The 20573-nt window shown below is 45.6% G+C and overlaps 1 pseudogene; it reads right to left on the bottom strand.

Annotated features, from left to right (window-relative positions):
• Nucleotides 1–1970: 1970 nt before the first annotated feature.
• On the bottom strand, nucleotides 1971–10921 carry LOC142251832 (85/88 kDa calcium-independent phospholipase A2-like; annotated as a pseudogene).
• Nucleotides 10922–20573: the final 9652 nt, after the last annotated feature.

The raw sequence follows: 20573 nt of genomic DNA, 5'->3' as shown, positions 1-20573 counted from the left end.
CTCCTGTATTTGCTGCTGGCTCCTGGGCTTCATGCATGTGTATTAGGGCAGGGCAGCGCTCACTCACCTGGTCCTAAAGGGCCAGCATCCCTGGAACAGGATGTGGCTGATTGCAGGTGCAGGTATAAAAGACTTCCTGTTACTTATGGGCGGTGCCTGATCAACGTGTTTCCATAGCTAGGTGTTCAGGTCCCTCTGTATCTTATCTCCTGTCTAACACTGTCTCTTCCTTAGAGTCCGTCTGTCGCCTTAACCTGGTCCTGACTGCTGATTCCCCAGGAAATATTAATATTTTTCTTGTGTGTTTGTCTAATAAAATAATAAAGAATTTAATGTTTCATGAGAATTTGGGTCATTTGAATTATTTGGAATTTCTGATTCCCCAGGAAGTCTCCCGATGACTGTCTGCTGAGGATCCCGCAATCTTCCATCAGCCTGTACCCATCACCGATCCCCGACTTCACCTTCTAGCATCAGCCTGCACGTCTTGCTGGACCCGGACCCCTTCTGTTGTTCCCACCTGGCACCTGAACCCGGTTCCAGTCATCCGTCCTGCCTACGGTGCTCGTTGGACTCAGAGACATTCCTGTGCAGATCCCTAAAGGACTCTTATCCCATACCCCTAGTGTTCCGGCAATTGTGTATCTAGGCCCCCTGGTCGGGTGATCAGTCCCTGTTTAGGGGTTAGCTCCGGGTTGCCTCACTGGGGGAGTCCCCTGCATGGTCCAGTGAATCCACCACCAGGACGTTACAATATGTAAATATGAACTCAAGTGAATGTATTTCCTAAAATAGAACTTATTAATAATGTTTATTAGTAATGCAGTGGCTGCATTACTGTAATATACACTCCTGGCTGATCTAAGTTTCAGGCTCCAACGTGTCATCTCTAGTGATGGGCGGACCTGGACTGTAAAAGATCCAATCCGCTCTGGTTCAAAATTACCCGAGCTCTGACCCCAGGCCTGGAGTTCTCAGGGAACCTCTGCTCCCACCCAGCAGAAACAGACCACTGCTGTGTCCAATGAACCGGGACAAGCAAACCAACTCACATTACACCTATCCACGGCCTAAACACATCATATTTTATTGTGCATTGACAACTGTGCTTTTCTGTGTATATATAAAAGGAGGTAAACTGAAAACATCAATAGTATCCAATAAAAATGGATTATAACATACTGTCCATATGTATCATGGCACTAATAATAGAAGCCAATAGTGGAAGAACATTACCTCTTCTTGCTAGACATTTTCCAATGATATGCAAGAGTGTGAAAAATCTCTTACTATAATATTTAAGAACAAAGAAAACCCAGATATTATAGATAGCCATTTCTCTAATACAGTTATTCCCAACTTAGTAAGCCAATTATTCACAGAATAGGAAACAACCCACTGATTGCTCAGGTCTGACCACCTGGATCCCTACTGAACTCAAGAAAAGGGCTGTGAAATGCCCTGCTAGAATGGAGCGGTGGTCAAACTTAATTCTGGGGCTGTTGGACTAGGGTAGATAACCAAGTACAGCAGAATCTCCAATAGTAATTTCAGAGTCCCAAACCTGGGAGCAACAGAGGCTCCAGTGATCACCTACCAGCAAACAGCAAGCAATCACACATGTAGAGGACAGGAGTCAACCCACAAGTTGGGGTCAACCAATAGAAAAGTATAGAAAAATGATAAAAACAAAATCTATGAGTCCAAATGTGAGTGACTGCGACGTGCATCATCACTTGTATCAAGTCAACTGTAGGACAGAGTCCTTATATTATGGATAAACTGTTCATTTGGCTCTAAGTTAAATGAAGTGCATAGCTGCAAGGACTGTCAACCACAAGCTGAGATGCTAAACAAGGGCTGTATGAGTAGTGATGTTTCCTCAACGGCTGCTGTCAGTCCATACAAGTTCCAGTTGTACATAGCAAATGACATCTTCTGTAAGTGATTACACTGATAGAATTCAGTTTTCAGGGTGCCATTAAAATTGTTTTCAATCTTTGCAGGTTTTCCCTCGGCTGGTAGATGTAGATCTGGGTGTCCCACAGCATGATCATTAACACTTCATTATTAACTTGATGAAGTATGACTTTTTTTGGAGCTGTGGTCTCAATCTGAAGCATGGGACATCTATCGTCTCATACCATGGCTGAGCCCTATGTACAGCTGGTCTATCTGAATCTGCGCAACAGTCTATGACCCTCTTGTTCAGTTCTCTAGGTCCAATCATATGCTTCATCACCTCTGATGGGTTAGATAGCCTAAACACATCAACAGAGCTCACTTAAATTTGTGGAGGCTTTCTGCTGCGTTGTGATACCGTCTATGACACCTCGCTTCTTTACCTTCTCATCTTTCCCCTGGCATTCCATACAGTTGATGTGTTTATGTACAACATGGCATCTAAATTGACTTTGTTCAATAGCAGTCTACCATTCCTAAAACATCCCATAGGATAAAAATAAAGTGCGGCAGCACTGCTGGAATGGGCAGCAAGCCACACCAACTGCTCTTCTGGTCCTGTTACTGGACAGAACATACAAGTGCATCTCAATAAATTAGAATATCATCAAAAAATTAATTTATTTCCGTAATTCAATACAAAAAGGGAAACACATATTACAGTCATATGAAAAAGTTTGGGCACCCCTAATAATGTTAACCTTTTTTCTTTATAACAATTTGGGTTTTTGCAGCAGCTATTTCAGTTTCGTATATCTAATAACTGAGGGACTGAGTAATATTTCTGCATTGAAATGAGGTTTATTGTACTAACAGAAAATGTGCAATCCGCATTTAAACAAAATTTGACCGGTGCAAAAGTTTTGGCACCTCAACATAAAAGTGACATTAATATTTTGTAGATCCTCCTTTTGCAAAAATAACAGCCTCTAGTCGCTTCCTGTAGCTTTTAATGAGTTCCTGGATCCTGGATGAAGGTATATTTGACCATTCCTGTTTACAATACAATTCCAGTTCAGTTAAGTTTGATGGTCGCCAAGCATGGACAGCACGCTTCAAATCATCCCACAGATTTTTAATGATATTCAGGTCTGGGGACTGGGATGGCCATTCCAGAACATTGTAATTGTTCCTCTGCATGAATGCCTGAGTAGATTTGGAGCGGTGTTTTGGATCATTGTCTTGCTGAAATATCCATCCCTTGCGTAACTTCAACTTCATCACTGATTCTTGCACATTATTGTCAAGAATCTGCTGATACTGAGTTGAATCCATGCGACCCTCAACTTTAACAAGATTCCCGGTGCCGGCATTGGCCACACAGCCCCAAAGCATGATGGAACCGCCACCAAATTTTACTGTGGGTAGCAAGTGTTTTTCTTGGAATGCCGTGTTTTTTGCCTTATGCATGCATAATGCCTTTTTGTATGACTAAACAACTCAATCTTTGTTTCATCAGTCCACAGGACCTTCTTCCAAAATGTAACTGGCTTGTCCAAATCCAAATGTGCTTTTGCATACCTCAGGCGACTCTGTTTGTGGCGTGCTTGCAGAAACTGCTTTTTTTGTGTCACTCTCCCATACAGCTTCTTTTTGTGCATCATGCGCTGTATTGTTGACCGATGCACATTGACACCATCTGCAGCAAGATGATGCTGCAGGTCTTTGGAGGTGGTCTGTGGATTGTCCTTGAGTGTTCTCACCATTCTTCTTCTCTGCCTTTCTGATATTTTTCTTGGCCTGCCACTTCTGGGCTTAACAAGAACTCTACCTGTGTTCTTCCATTTCCTTACTATGTTCCTCACAGTGGAAACTGACAGTTTAAATCTCTGAGACAACTTTTTGTATCCTTCCCCTGAACAACTATGTTGAATAATCTTTGTTTTCAGATCATTTGAGAGTTGTTTGGAGGAGCCCATGATGCCACTCTTCAAAGGAGATTCAAATAGGAGAACAACTTGCAAGTGGCCACCTTAAATACCTTTTCTCATGATTGGATACACCTGCCTATGACGTTCAAAGCTCAATGAGGTTACAAAACCAATGTAGTGCTTTAGTAAGACAGTAAAAAGTAGTTAGGAGTGTTCAAATCAAGAAATTGATAAGGGTGCCCATACTTTTGCACCGGTCAAATTTTGTTTAAATGCGGATTGCACATTTTCTGTTAGTACAATAAACCTCATTTCAATCCAGAAATATTACTGATTCCATCATATATGAGATATATGAAACTGAAATAGCTGTTGCAAAAACCCAACTTGTTATAAAGAAAAAAGGTTAACATTAATAGGGGTGCCCAAACTTTTTCATATGACTGTATATACAGTCATTACACACAGAGTGATCTATTTCAAGTGTTTATTTCTGTTAATGTTGATGATTATGGCTTACAGCCAATGAAAACCCAAAAGTCATTATGTCAGAAAATTAGTAACACATTTGGGTTGGGCTCTTTACATGCTCTAGCCATGAGGATTCCTGGTGTTTCACCAAAGCCATTAGACTGCTTCACATCCACCTCAAAAACGATGAGGGCTTTAGTAAGCTCCAGGTGATCTTTCTTCATAGCAAGATGCAGGTCTGACTTTCCATGTTCACCCTTTGAGTTTGGGTTTTCTCCATATGTCAAGTGCATCATGACAGTCAAATCAGTCCTTCTTGACCCTAATATGTAAAGGGATTTCTGCTGTTCTACTTACAGGATTAAGTTTACTACCACACTCAAGCATTAGTACTGCAATCTCAGCTGTCTTTGTCCAATGTAAAGGGATTGCCTGATATTTTGGATCTTCAAAATGGACCTGATTTGCGGCAACATACCATACAGCTTCAGCCCATCCTTTCATTGGGTATTTCATACCTGTGTGAATGTCATATTCATCCCTTCCAAGAATACCACAGGATGCATAGCTGCTCAAAAAGTCTAGCACTGACTCAGTTTTGCCCATGCAATAAGCCACCCGCAATGGCGTCTCTCCACTGTTGCTCAGGTGGTTGATACCATATGTAGCACAGGATCTGAAGAACACAGGAGTTGTTTTGATGTTTTATTGGGCAGCATTGCACTAAACGGTCTCCCCAGTGAAGTCAGCAATATCCTCCTGAAACTGGCACTCCTCTACGAATTTCTGTATGCACTCAACATCCCCTTTCTTGCAGGGCAGGTGAAATGGGGTGCAACCATCTTCACATTCAGTACTATTCACACTTCAATGCTCTTGTAGCACCCCTGAGGTATCAGGTGCCACAAAAATATGTAACCATGTGGAAACCCAAACCGTGGAATACCAGTGCCAGTAAACACACCAGCACCATCAGACACACACAAAACCCAATGTCCAGACTGGGAGACTGCCTAGTAACAGATTAGAGGGATATACACTCATAGGTTGGTAAGCATTCAATCTGCTAGGGAGCAACTCAGAAGAGGGGCGGGGCTAGTAGTGTGGTGGGGTGAAGGGCAGGCGGGAACTGGAGTCAGTTAGAGGGAGGAGTTAAGCTTGAGAAGACGTTAGTAGAGTGAAGGAGTGAGTTCTAGTCAGGACTAGTGAACAGGTGGAGAAAGCAAAGCGTTTAGGTGGAAAACCTGAGTAACCAACAAGAGTTGAAAAAGGAGAGGAGTTGCTGTGGAGTAAGCACTGGTACTTAAGGAACTGAAGGTTGCCGAAAAGTGCTGCACCAGCACTCACAGAACTCAGCACAGGTGGGGTGCAGCACGCTTGAACGGGACTACGCGTCAAGCTACTGTCGCGGGCGGGGAGGAGGGTGTCAGCACTGCGCTCACCCCTCTGCTCGGGTCCGGCTGCTGCTGCTCAGTGGTGGCTCGAGCGGTGGGCCGGATCCCGGGGGTTCTCGAGCGGCGCTCCTCGCCCGTGAGTGAAAGGGGATTGGGTTTTGGGATATAGTCTATTGTCCGTGACGCCACCCACGGTTGTGGTGATCTGTTAGCACCACCGCTGCTTGGTGTGGGGATCCCGGGAATGATGGTGTGAAGCAGCAAGTTGTTGTGTTGCCCCTCCGTGGGTAGGGGTTGGTGATCCCGGGGCCCAGTGTTGAGGTGGGTAGATGCAGGGCTTGGTGGGCGCAGGGACGCGGGGGCAGCGCAGTGCCTTGCGGTACTGTGGCAGTCACTCAGCCTGAGACGTTGACACAGTTCTCGGTAAAACACACGGCTGGAAAGACGGTTCCCACGGACGGCTGCACTTGCTTTCCCCAGTAGGTGACGGTGATTTCCCTTTTCCTGCACCTAATGTTGTTGATGGTCTCGATGGGTTTCCACCGGTAATCCGCTCCCCGGCTTCAAGCTGGACCGGAGGAGCTCTACTCTTTGCCCGCAGGCGCTGGCCCTTAGAAACTGGTGCCCTGGCGGTGGCGGTGTCTCTACTGTAATGGTTGGGCTGTTGCCTTCAATCGGGACTTGGTTGTTGGGAGACAGACGTCCCCTTCACTGACGGATTTGGCAAATTATGGCGACTCCTTGCCTTGCCGGGGTCCGAGAGGCCCCTGCCCTGGTGCTGACTGTCCTTTGTACACTGCTCCAGACCGCCGGGCCACCACCCGTCCGCGGTCCTTCCAGGAACTTCCAAACAGTCACCCCTCCGGACAATCACCGCCGTTGCTGACCTTGCTGACTCTGTCCTGCACACAGCTGGACCTACTTCAGGCTTTTCTACTCTCACTTTTACTCTTTTCTTCTTTGCTCCATTACTACTCCACTTTCACTTAGCTCCTCTAAACTGTTCTTCTCACTGTTTACTCCTTCCTCACTCAAGCTCCCCCTGAGCTAATCTGCCTGGTTCTTCCTGCCTCCAGGGCTGTGTACTCCTTGGTGGGCGGAGCTAACCGCCTGGCCCACCCCCTGGTGTGAACATCAGCCCCTGGAGGAAGGCAACAAGGATTTTTGGCTAGCTGTGATGTTCCTAACTGGGGTGTAGGGTGTGGTGGTGTGATGACCTGTGACCCCTGGCTTGCCCAGGGGGTCACACTACCTGTTAAATCTGCAAGGTGAGAGGATCATCAGGATCCCTCACCAACCTGAGTGTCCGGAGCAAAGCAGCAAGGAGGGGACCTGGGGACAGGGACAGGAGTCCAACCCATTAAATTTGTCCAGGCTGCCTGCTATACAGGCCAAGACTGAGAAATGGAGGGGATCCCAGGAAGCTTTAGGCCACGGGGACCCACCAAAAACTGAAGTTCTGCACGGAGGTCAACTCTACAGGTCACCAACTGGCACTGAGAACAAAGGGTGAGGGAATGCCTGAGAACCAGCACCAAGTGGGCACTGAACCAGCATAGTGAGTAAAGAACTTAAACTGCAGTTCTTGTGTGGTCTGTATTATTCCCCTCTATGTGCCCCCACAAGTTCCATTGCACAGCACTACTACCTTCATCATCTACTACTGGGGCCTAGCCCTGCTTGCGGAGGGCCAGAACACATGAGCTGCGTTATACTACCAGCCCCAGCAAGATCATGCAGCGGCGGCTCCCACAAAATAGCCGCAACCCACAAGTGGCGTAGTCAAAAACTCTTTTATCTATTTTCTTTTATTTTACCATTTTTCACCTTTTTTATCAGATCGACCCAAGGGGTCACGGAACCGGGCAACGTCCACGACCACGACTTTCCCCCTGCGCACCACATGCCTGGGACCGAGTATCCCTCTACCCTGGGGCGTCACACTCTCATGTTTAAAACTTTCCTGAAGACATAACTCTACAACCACGTGTGCCAAATACAAGTTGTGGTGCCCACGCAGACAGTCTGTTAGTAGCTGGCCAGTGTTCAGGCTAGAGACCCTGTCTGGAGCTCTCATAGAATTGACTCATTTCGATTGCATATTCTTGGAACAGATGTAAAGCTTCTGTCTCTCAATCCAACTGAAAAAGACGAAGGGCATTTTGTGGACAGAATGGATTCACCAAGAGACATTCCCATGACTTTTCTATCTTCTCTAATTTGATGGCAGCCGACATAGTCCAAGAGTGCACCCTCCTGCACTTGATAAGGATTTGTGAACTGGTTGCCCGCTGTCCTCACAGTGTTAAATATTGTTCCAAAAAGCTCAGTGTAAATCAATGATGCTTTAATTCACAACAAGCCATTGGCATCCCATTTGGCTGTCACACACCTGTACCAGAAGGAACTGTACAGCACAGACCCCTTAAAATGGACAGTTAGCTATATCCTCACAAGGTTTTACCTTATATCTGATTCAGAGCATTATAGTTACCAGTTAGACTTGAGGGACCTCTGTTTTCATAACTTTGACACTATAAAACCCAAGAGAAAAACACTAACTGATCATACACCCTATAATAAAGAAAATAAGTAAATAGTAGTAGTACCCTTAAATAACATAGGATATTTGGTTACCACTGTTTGATCAGAAAGAGAAAAAAACAACCCACCACAACAAGGTGTACCCAGTCGGGACGGTCCTACTCTAGTATTAAAACCTCATGCCGGCGTCACACGGGACGATCTATCATGCGATCGCACGAGCGATCGTACCCTCCCCCGTCGTTTGTGCGTCACGAGCAATTAGTTGCCCGTGGCGCACAAAGTCGTGAACCCCTGTCACACGTACTTACCTCCCAGACGACCTCACTGTGGTCGGCGAACATCCTCTTCCTGAAGAGAGAGGGACGTTTGGCATCACAGCAACATCACACTGAGGCTGGCCAATAAAAGCGGAGGGGCGCAGATGAGCGGGACGTAACATCCCGCCCACCTTCTTCCTTCCACATTGCCGGCGAGATGCAGGTAAGCTGTGTTCATCGTTCCTGTGGTGTCACACGGAGCGACGTGTGCTGCCACGGGAACGATGAACAACCGGAGCACAGAAGGAGGACCGACTTTTTGAAAATGAACGACGTGTCAACGAGCAACGATAAGGTTAGTATTTTTGCTCATTCACAGTCGTTCCTAGGTGTCACACGGTATGATATGTCTAACGATGCCGGATGTGCGTCACTAACGACGGGACCCCGACGACATATCGCTCGATATATCGTACCGTGTGACGCCAGCATTACGGTGTGTCAGAGACATCAATGTGAATAAGGGCAGAGACGCACAGTGATCCAATTACAGCCACCTGTCCATGCGAAGCTATATAGAGGAAGTGCCTAGCTCAGAGAGAGGAACCACACCCTCATTTGTACAGAGTACAAAAAAAATGTGAAATGTAGGACCAGCCCGGACTGGGTACACCTTGATGTGGTGAATTGCTTTTTACGCTTTTTGATTAAACAGTCTTAACCAAGTACCCTATGTTAATTACATTTACTACTATATACTTATTTACTTTATTGTATGGTATATGCTCATTTTGTGTTTTTCTCTTCAATTTTGTCTGTGAAATGGCCATGGTCTGAAACTGCTCCTATTGCATGTATACTTATGCTGTGACTCATTTTTTTTATTTATTTTTTTTTAACACTATAAGTCTGACATTGGGGGTTTTATTTTCGGGTATTTCTGTGGGTGAGGAACTCTGGGCCATACACACACATTTATGGGAAAATATGTGGTTAATTTATATGAAGTTGGAGACTAAAATAAGAGTAATGCAAAAGACGTAATCGCTATGTTTTATTTGGAGATTTTAATTCACCTGCTACCAAACAAGACCATAAAATATTCAGAAACAATAAATTAAACAATGCTCTTGTTATCGAAAATGTTAAATATATACAATAATTAAAGTATTCCTGGAACTTTTCAAACCACACAGCCAATATACACTTGTTACAATTTATGTAGTTCATCTCAATTCAGTTGACTGCTTTATTGTAGACATCCATTAATATCTCTTGGTCTCAAAGCTTTTGTGGTTTCATAAAAAATGAGAACATTAGAGGACCAACTGTTATTCTTTTTAAAACACCATAAAAGATGTTCTGATATTTTATCTGCTAGCAATTGAACTTTTCTGCATTTCCCACCTCCAAGGTCATACAAAAGCCTTGGAGGTCATCACTTATGGAGATGTCACTTAGAAATATTTCAGCCATGCTGTATATTGCAGAAAGCATAGTCAGGCGAAGTTACCTTGGAGCAGAACATAAAGCAGTTTCAAACGCTTTCATTTTGGCAAATACAGGTATAACAGAGTTGAGTATTTCAAGTACAACAAAGCTATCTTTCTCATAGCAAACGCCTCTGAGGCAGAATGACTAAATCTGTGTAATATATGGACAGTGTAAACTTCGATTAGACAGTCTGAAAGTGCACTAAATTTATCACAGTAGTTTGTGCAGGAAGATAAATTTGCTACATATTTAGAAACTTTTGCCTTCTGTTGGTTGACTAACTTTTTTGCAACTTTTCCCCCTAATGTTGGTGAGGATCTCAGTCACGTCCGTTTATTCCCACTGCAAACCAATATGTTCTCAACTCCAAAAGGTCTGAAAAATGTTACATATATAGAGAATAGAAATGACAATTCACAGGCATGCTGGAACAGAAACGTTTCACTATTTAATGCAGAACAGCATTCTTATTGAGTGCTGATTTTAGTGCATCATAGTCTCCTCTATTCACCCCAATGCATTGCTAAAGCTTCTTGGTCAGTCATATGTAAACCTAATCCCTACTCACGGAGTTACAAGTGTTCGTTGACTTGTTCAATGAAATAATGGTGCATGTGTGCAGGGACACCTTGGGCAATGTCGCAGCAAGACATATAAAGCAAGCATTAAGTAGCCAGGGATTTCAGCTCCTATTGGCAGTAGGAAGAGGCACTGAGGACAAGATGGACTGGACATTGAGCAGTGGGGCTCAGCTCACCAGAGAAGTAAGTAGCAATATGAGTATTATTTGTTTTGCTTTTTTCAACATCTTACTTTTATTATGCTTTGGAGTCTGCAAATCAAATTTCCCAGTAACATCCACTTTGTTTTGAGAACCAGAATCTTGGCACATTAGATCCTCTTTAGTAGCAAGTGCTACTGTCATTAAATTCTTTCTAACTATGGTCCAGAGTCTCTCTACGGGTCCGCATGCTTCTTCACCTTCTTCCACAGTGCAATGTTGCAATGTGTATGACCCTTGCGAGCAAAAAACAAGAATTTTTTATGCTTTCTGTCTTGCTTCCAGTGCTGTGAGCACACATTTGTGCCGCCCCTGCGTCAGAAGCGGGCTGCTCGGATCCGGATCCGCGGTGGCTCGCGGGACATCCGGACCCGGGAATCATGTGGCCACTCAAATAAAGGGGGGCTATGTACAGGGGACGGTGTGGAAAGTTCGTGACGTCACCCGTGGTGTGTGTGGTAAGGGTAAAGTACCACCGCTGCGGCTGGGAGTACCCGGTGGCGATGCTGTGGGCAGCCAGGTGTTTAACCCCTCCATGGGTAGGGGGGGATGCCCCGGGACTCGGTGATGGTGTCGGGGAGGTGCCGTTGGGCCGGTAAGGGTTAATTGTGTACTCACTTAGTCCAATAATGCTGACGCTGACAACCGTGGTAAACCAAAGTTCTTGATGCCACTGTAGCAGGGAGGGAGCATGCCTGGATCCCGTGCCCGTTGGTGTGGCTTGTTAGCCTGTGACCTTGACCTTAGCAACTCTTTTTCTGTAGTTGGTCCCTTTCAGCTTAAAACTAAATGGGTCCCGGTCACCCGTATGGCTAACGGAGTGAGCTTGCTCTCAGGGTTCCCGCTTGGGATTTTCTGGACTAGGCAGTAGGAAAGTCCTATCCCTCTCGTTGAGCTAGTACCCCGATTTTGGAGCGGGTGGAGAACGGATCTTGAAGGCTCCGTCCTCATCGGGTGAATTACCAGGATGCCTGAAGCTACTTCCTTGCCTGGGGTCCACGTACCCCGTCGTGCCCTGGCCCCTGCCCGGTGATGGCACAAGACCGCTGGCTGTCCTCCTCGACAGTCCGTGCCCCTTGTCATGATCCCCTGCGACCGGGGTCCAGCTCCTACCAGGCCCAGACCAATGTCTGCCACCTAGTACACGAGGAGCCCAGCTCCTGACCTCTCCACTTGAGAGTCACCACTCAACACTACTCGTGTCCTAACACTCCTGACTTCCCTTTAACCAACCCCCCAAGTGGCCAGCCCTATTCCCTTCAGGCTGTCCACTGGTGTGTCTGGTGGGTGTGGTGCAGAGTGTTCCTAAGGTTTTGATTAGCTTGTTCTTAGCAACAGCAAAAGTCAGGGACCCGTAACCAAGGAGGAGATGGATATCATGCAGAAAGTAAGATTGCACAATACCCTGTGATGAACTGATAGGCCAGGGCATCACACATTCTAATTCCAAGTCTTGCTGGACAAGTTGAATGCTTCTGTAGTGCCCCACGGGGCCTCAGGGGTTACTCGTCACCGAGCCAGTGGTTTTTGTGGGGTTGTTGTGACTGGCCTGACCCGGCTCCGTGGCCCCGTCGGCTAAATGTAAAAACAGCTGCAAGGGTGTCCAGTGTAAAGGGGGATGGAGGGAGGGTGAAGGGTCCCTGGAAGGTGTCACCGGTTGCAGCGGTGACTGGGCTCTCGACCGCCGACCCATCCTACTGTTCCTCTCCCAGGGGCAGTGTTGGATTAGAATGGGGGATGCTTTGCAGCACCACCCATGGTGTGCGGCCAGGAATTTAGCCCCCGCTGCGAGATGTTGCTCTCCTCCGGGGTTGATGTTAACACAGCACAGATAGTCCAGCTTCCCATAGGTGGAGTGAGCCCCAGGGAGGATGAAGATGATGGGAACGGCTGATGGTGTCAAAGTGCGGGGCGGCAGCACCGGCAATGACAAGTACGACAAAGGGGGCTGTGGTTCAAAATTTTGTTTACTCAGTTTTTAAAGCTCCCCGGAGATGCCGCTTTCTGCCACCATGGGTGGACTCCAGCCGGTCTCGGGTGAATCGGAGGCAATCACTGGTGTCTGTAAAAATGTGTGAGACCTTCCTCCTTGCACTGACTTGCGGCTCCCCATGGCCTGAAGCAACTTGGGTACTCCGCTGTCTGTGTTAAGTGTCCTGCCCCATATGCAGGTGACGCGGGTCCTCGCCGTGAGGCCTAGCTGTAAACCCGACCCCGGATCCTATATATCACTGTGCTTCAGGAAAGTGGGTGGTGGGCAATGGGACATGAAATCCCCAACCCCTGCAGATTTTTTAGAGTTCATGAAGATTTCCCCAACCGAGGGTTGTGCACCCTGACTGCGCTGGCACTTTGGAAGCGGTTAAGCTCCCCCCCAGCTGCCATGTCTCCTTTGTCTCACCATCTCCACCGGTCGCCTCTGTCTCTCACCCTCTTTCAGTCTGGCCGGTCAAAGCTAAAGAGCTTCTGTGAAGCACTCTCTATAGTAGCCGTGGTAATGCAAGTCCTATGATGTTCTGGCACTCTCTCCTCCTTCCCGAGATAGCTCCCAGGCATGCATCCCCCAGAGGGGAGCTGGGTGTAACGCTTCCCCCAGGGGACCTGTTCTCCCCCAGGGAAACTGTTTGTCTCTTTCTACTCACTCACTGAGAGCAGCCCCAACCCTCTGGAATGATTCAGCAGTGCTGGGGAGTTACCCGTTGCTATGGTGCCCACCTGCAGTCTGGCTTCCTGTATGTGGTGACTCATGCTAGATGTTCTATGTAAGTGGCAGAAACCAGTGATTAACCTCTTCTCACCCGGGAGAGAATTACGAGTTAAAACAGATGCAATTCCCTGTGGCGACTTAGCCTCAGGGGCGCCACACTTCCATTCTGAGATTTGACTTATGCAGTCTGAGTTACTAAAACCGATGTAATTACTCACAAAATAACAATATGTTAGACCCTTTTTGTAGGCTGGTTGTGCTGTGCACCTAATTAGGAAGGGGAAAAGTTAATTGTTTACAAATGCCTATATTACAATATAGTGTGAGCCTCACTCAATGTGAAGATAGATTAATAAGTGGTCTGTGAGCAAGTCAAGATTAAAAACAGAAATTGTGAAAATAAGTTTAATACCTGTGAGTACTTAATTTTTACTTAAATTTTATTATTCTTTACAGGGGTTTTTTTTATTGGATAGTGGATAATAGGACTGGAGGTTTCCTACAGTGTACAGTTTGTCAAATTCATCCAAAACTGGAGCAAGTGCTCAAGAGTTAATACTCCTGTGTCAAAAGAGAGCATGTTGTTCACCTTAAAAAAGAAATCTACGACCCTAACTCATGTCATTTTTTTATTCATCAATTGTGCTTTTTTGTGTCACTAAATGCATCAATACTCTTGTTATAGTAACATAAACCTTTTATCATGCTGATAGCATCACTTGGTGTCTGATGCAGCAGCTCTGATGTTTACATTTATCACCTCCTTTCCCCAGGCTTACTGTGCTCTATTACTACAAGTTCAATCATGCATTGCAGTAGCCTGTGAGCCAGCACCTAGCACGCCCCCTCAATTCTTCACCCTGTGCTGCTGAAGATATTTGGGGATACCAAGTGTCAGTAATGCCCAGGGTAGGTACCAGCCCATCTAGCAATTGCCAAAGGGCCTGTATGGCCCTACCACTGTGTTTGTTATGTACATTTTGGTGCTTTTCAGCTGTATAGATCAGTGATGGGATTACCTAAACAGTTTGATTTTGAAATGCAGATTGCAGCACATCAGTAAACGTGTTGTCCTTGCTGTTACTTCTGAATGAAGTGGTCAGCTCAGCTTGTTTGAGGCAGACTAATTGTGTTTTCAGGAGGCATGATCAGGCAATCTGTCATTCACTCCAAGTGACTAAAAAATACGGTTGCACTTTGAAATGCTAAAGTATGACAACCATGAATCTAGGAATATAGATATGCACTACTGCAAATTGAAACCTAGGAAAAAATTGAGATATTTAGCAAACAAAAATGGCCATTTTCATATCTTCCCAGTAACCACACCAAGACATAACTCCCATACTTGGTACCTATTTTGAACTGAAGTCTCTCTCTGGGTTTAAAAAAACCTCCTGTGTATGGGTGAGTAAGAGCCTGCTATATAGCATAAAATCACCTGTGGCTAGTGAGGTAGGGGTGCACAGCCAAAAGGCATGACCCCCATTAATCTAGACAAAAAAGACTGACGGCACTCCCAAAATTGCAATGTCAACAGGTGCATAAAAAAAGACAGTTGCACTATGAAATGTTAAACTATGAAAACTATGAATGTAAGAGTATAGATATGCATTACTGCTTAAGGAAATCTAGGAAAAAATTGAGATATTTAGCATATTTCTACTTGCCCATACACAGGAGGTTTTTTACCTCCTATACTGGGTACCTACTTTGAACAGAAGCTTCTCTCTGGGTTTAAAAAAACCTCCTGTGTATGGGTGGGGGAAGATAACTCACAAGAATTGATAGGGACATATATATCATATATATACGCTGGGGCATAATCATTATAGGGGAGGCTGGGGCCTATATATCACTAGGGAGACTGAGGCATGTGAATCAATGGGCAGGATGGGGCGGCCTCTGCTGTCTTCATCTGTGGGATGGGAGTGAATCATGTACTTACTCCACTCACAAAGTACGTCCAGATGCTGTTTCTGGCTAGCACGAGGACATTGTCCTTCAGTGCATGTGCATGCAAAGCAGGAGGGGTTTAACCCCTTCACCCCCGGCCACTAAAACACCCTAATGACCGGGCCATTTTTTGCAATTCTGACCAGGGTCACTTTGACAGGTTATAACTCTGGAACGCTTCAACGGATCCTAGCGATTCTGAGATTGTTTTTTCGTGACATATTGTACTTCATGTCAGTGGTAAATTTAAACCGATAATTTTTGCGTATATTTGTGAAAATTTAGGAAATTTTGCAAAAATTTTGAAAATTTCGCAATTTTCAAACTTTGAAAATTTATGCCCATAAATCTGAGAGATATGTCACACAAAATAGTTACTAAATAAACTTTCCAACATGTCTACTTTACATCAGCGCAATTTTCGAAACAAATTTTTTTTTCGTTAGGAAATTAGAAGGGGTCAAAGGTCATCAGCGATTTCTCATTTTTCCATCAAAATTTAGAAAATAATTTTTTTTAGGGACCACATCACATTTGAAGTGACTTTCAGAGGCCGACGTGACAGAAAATACCCAAAAGTGACCCCATTCTAAAAACTGCACTCCTCACTCTGCTCAAAACCACCTCCAAAAAGTTTATTAACCCTTTAGGTGCTTCACAGGAAAAAAAGCAATGTGGAAGGAAAAAATGAAAATTTTACTTTTTAAACACAAAAATGTTACTTTAGCCATAAAATTTTCATTTTCACAAGGGAGAAAAGAGAAAGTACACCATACAATTTATTGTGCATTTTCTCCTGAGTACGCTGATACCCCATATGTGGTAAAAATCAATTGTTTGGACGCACAGCGGAGCTCGAAAGGGAAGGCGCGCCATTTGAATTTTTGAACGCAAAATTAGCTGCACTCATTAGCGGACGCCATGTCAGGTTTGAAGACCCCCTGAGGTGCCTATACAATGGAGCTCCCCCACAAGTGACCCCATTTTGGAAACTAGAGCCCTCAAATAATTTTTCTAGATGTTTGGTGAGCACTTTGAACACCTGGGGGCTTCACAGAAGTTTATGACGTTGAGCTGTGAAAAGAAAATAATTTTTTTTTTACCACAAAACGGTTGCTTCAACTAGGTAGCTTTTTTTTCCACAAGGGTATCAGGAAAAAATGCACCATAAAATGTTTTGTGCATTTTCTCCTGAGTACGCAGATACCTCATATGTGGTGGAAATCAAATGTTTGGACACACGGCAGTGCTCGGAAGGCAAGGAGCGCCATTTGAAATTTTAAGTGCAAAATTAGCTGCACTCATTAGCGGACGCCATGTCGGGTTTGAAGACCCCCTGAGGTGCCTAAACAATGGAGCTCCCCCACAAGTGACCCCATTTTGGAAACTAGAACCCTCAAATATTTTTTCTAGATGTTTGGTGAGCACTTTGAACACCTGGGGGCTTCACAGAAGTTTAGAACGTTGAGCCGTGAAAAGAAAGAAATTTTTTTTTACCACAAAACGGTTGCTTCAACTAGGTAGCTTTTTTTCCACAAGGCTTTCAGGAAAAAATGCACCATAAAACGTATTGTGCATTTTCTCCTGAGTACGCAGATACCCCATATGTGGTGGAAATCAAATGTTTGGACACACGGCAGTGCTCGGAAGGCAAGGAGCGCCATTTGAGTTTTTGAGTGTAAAATTAGCTGCACTCATTAGCGGACACCATGTCGGGTTTGAAGACCCCCTGAGGTGCCTAAACAATGGAGCTCCCCCACAAGTGACCCCATTTTGGAAACTAGAGCCCTCAAATATTTTTTCTAGATGTTTGGTGAGCACTTTAAACACCTGGGGGCTTCACAGAAGTTTAGAACGTTGAGCTGTGAAAAGAAAAAAATTGTTTTTTACCACAAAACTTTTGCTTCAACTAGGTAGCTTTTTTTTCACAAGGGTATCAGCAAAAAATTCACCATAAAATTTATAGTGCATTTTTTCCTGAGTACGCAGATACCTCATATGTGGTGGAAAGTAATTGTTTGGGCGCATGGCGGGGCTCAGAAGAGAAGGAGCGCCATTTGACAGCAAAATTGGTTGGAATCATTAGCGAACGCCATGTCACGTTTTGGAGACCCCCTATGGTGCCTAAACAGTGGAGCTCCCCCACAAGTGACCCCATTTTGGAGACTAGACCCCTCAAGGAGTTTATCTAGATGTTTAGCGAGCCCCAAGGGGCACCACAGAAGTTGATAATGTTGAGCCATGAATACAATTTTTTTTTTTTCATTACAAAACTGTTACTTGAACCAGGTAGCTTTTTTTTCACAAGGGTATCAGGAAAAAATGCACCATAAAACGTATTGTGCAATTTCTCCTGAGTATGCAGATACCTCATATGTGGTGGAAAGTATTTGTTTGGGCGCATGGCGGGGCTCAGAAGAGAAGGAGCGCCATTTGACAGCAAAATTGGTTGGAATCATTAGCGGACGCCATGTCACGTTTGGAGACCCCCTATGGTACGTAAACAGTGGAGCTCCCCCACAAATTACCCCATTTCGGAACTAGACCCCTCAAGGAATTTATCTAGATGTTTGGTGAGCCCCTTGTACCCTCAGGGGCTCCACAGAAGTTGATAACGTTGAACCGTGAAAATTATTTTTTTTTTTTTTAACCACAAAATTTTTGTATCAACCAGGTAGCTTTTTTTTTTACAACGGTATCAGGAAAAACTGCACCATAAAACGTATTGTGCAATTTTTCCCGAGTACGCAGATACCTCATATGTGGTGGTAAGTAATTGTTTGGGCGCACGGCGGGGCTCAGAAGAGAAGGAACGCCATTTAACTTTTCAAACACACAGACGCGGTGCACTGATCGGCTGCTGCAGGATGCACGGTCGGATGAGATACAAAAAGCGTTGGGGATGCGGAAAAAAAAAAGGTCACGCCAAAAATTGAGCAGGGATGCAGATCCGTTATGTGCATCCCTGATCAGCGCTTGGCGGGACGCACGGACGGATGCAATACAAAAAGCGTCGCAAATACGGAAAAAAGTCACGCCAAAAATTGAGCAGGGATGCCGATCCGTTATCTGCATCCCTGATCAGCGCTCGGCGGGACGCACGGACAGATGCGATACAAAAAGCTTCGTGAATACGGAAAAAAGTCACGCCAAAAACTGACCACGGATGCAGATCCGTTATCTGCATCCCTGATCAGCGCTCGGCGGGACGCACGGACGGACGCGATACAAAAAGCATCGCAAATACGGAAAAAAGTCACGCCAAAAATTGAGCAGGGATGCCGATCCGGGGGGCAGATTATTTTTTTTTTTTAACCACAAAGTTTTTGTATCAACCAGGTAGCTTTTTTTTTTTACAACGGTATCAGGAAAAACTGCACCATAAAACGTATTGTGCAAATTTTCCCGAGTACGCAGATACCTCATATGTGGTGGAAAGTAATTGTTTGGGCGCACGGCGGGGCTCAGAAGAGAAGGAACGCCATTTAACTTTTCAAACACACAGACGCGGTGCACTGATCGGCCGCTGCAGGATGCACGGTCGGATGAGATACAAAAAGCGTTGGGGATGCGGAAAAAAAAAAAAGGTCACGCCAAGAATTGAGCAGGGATGCAGATCCGTTATGTGCATCCCTGATCAGCGCTTGGCGGGACGCACGGACGGATGCAATACAAAAAGCGTCGCAAATACGGCCAAAAAAGTCGCGCTCGGCGGGACGCACGGACAGATGCGATACAAAAAGCTTCGTGAATACGGAAAAAAGTCACGCCAAAAACTGACCACGGATGCAGATCCGTTATCTGCATCCCTGATCAGCGCTCGGCGGGACGCACGGACGGATGCGATACAAAAAGCGTCGTGAATACGGAAAAAAGTCACGCCAAAAACTGACCACGGATGCAGATCCGTTATCTGCATCCCTGATCAGCGCTCGGCGGGACGCACGGACGGACGCGATACAAAAAGCGTCGCAAATACGGAAAAAAGTCACGCCAAAAATTGACCACGGATGCAGATCCGTTATCTGCATCCCTGATCAGCGCTCGGCGGGACGCACGGACGGACGCGATACAAAAAGCATCGCAAATACGGAAAAAAGTCACGCCAAAAATTGAGCAGGGATGCCGATCCGGGGGGCAGATTATTTTTTTTTTTTAACCACAAAGTTTTTGTATCAACCAGGTAGCTTTTTTTTTTTACAACGGTATCAGGAAAAACTGCACCATAAAACGTATTGTGCAAATTTTCCCGAGTACGCAGATACCTCATATGTGGTGGAAAGTAATTGTTTGGGCGCACGGCGGGGCTCAGAAGAGAAGGAACGCCATTTAACTTTTCAAACACACAGACGCGGTGCACTGATCGGCCGCTGCAGGATGCACGGTCGGATGAGATACAAAAAGCGTTGGGGATGCGGAAAAAAAAAAAAGGTCACGCCAAGAATTGAGCAGGGATGCAGATCCGTTATGTGCATCCCTGATCAGCGCTTGGCGGGACGCACGGACGGATGCAATACAAAAAGCGTCGCAAATACGGCCAAAAAAGTCGCGCTCGGCGGGACGCACGGACAGATGCGATACAAAAAGCTTTGTGAATACGGAAAAAAGTCACGCCAAAAACTGACCACGGATGCAGATCCGTTATCTGCATCCCTGATCAGCGCTCGGCGGGACGCACGGACGGATGCGATACAAAAAGCGTCGTGAATACGGAAAAAAGTCACGCCAAAAACTGACCACGGATGCAGATCCGTTATCTGCATCCCTGATCAGCGCTCGGCGGGACGCACGGACGGACGCGATACAAAAAGCGTCGCAAATACGGAAAAAAGTCACGCCAAAAATTGACCACGGATGCAGATCCGTTATCTGCATCCCTGATCAGCGCTCGGCGGGACGCACGGACGGACGCGATACAAAAAGCATCGCAAATACGGAAAAAAGTCACGCCAAAAATTGAGCAGGGATGCCGATCCGTTATCTGCATCCCTGATCAGCGCTTGGCGGGACGCACGGACGAATGAGGTGTAAAAATGGACAGGATACAAGAAAAAAATAAAAAAAAGTTATACTCACAGTACCAAGAGGATCACTGAACAGAAGAGCTGCAGAGGAACAAGAAGGCAGTGAGAT

The sequence above is a fragment of the Anomaloglossus baeobatrachus genome, chromosome 9 (genome assembly GCF_048569485.1).
Source record: "Anomaloglossus baeobatrachus isolate aAnoBae1 chromosome 9, aAnoBae1.hap1, whole genome shotgun sequence".
NCBI classification, from domain to species: domain Eukaryota; kingdom Metazoa; phylum Chordata; class Amphibia; order Anura; family Aromobatidae; genus Anomaloglossus; species Anomaloglossus baeobatrachus.
Note: the sequence above shows the minus strand (reverse complement) of the source record. Positions and strands in the feature narration are given on the sequence as shown.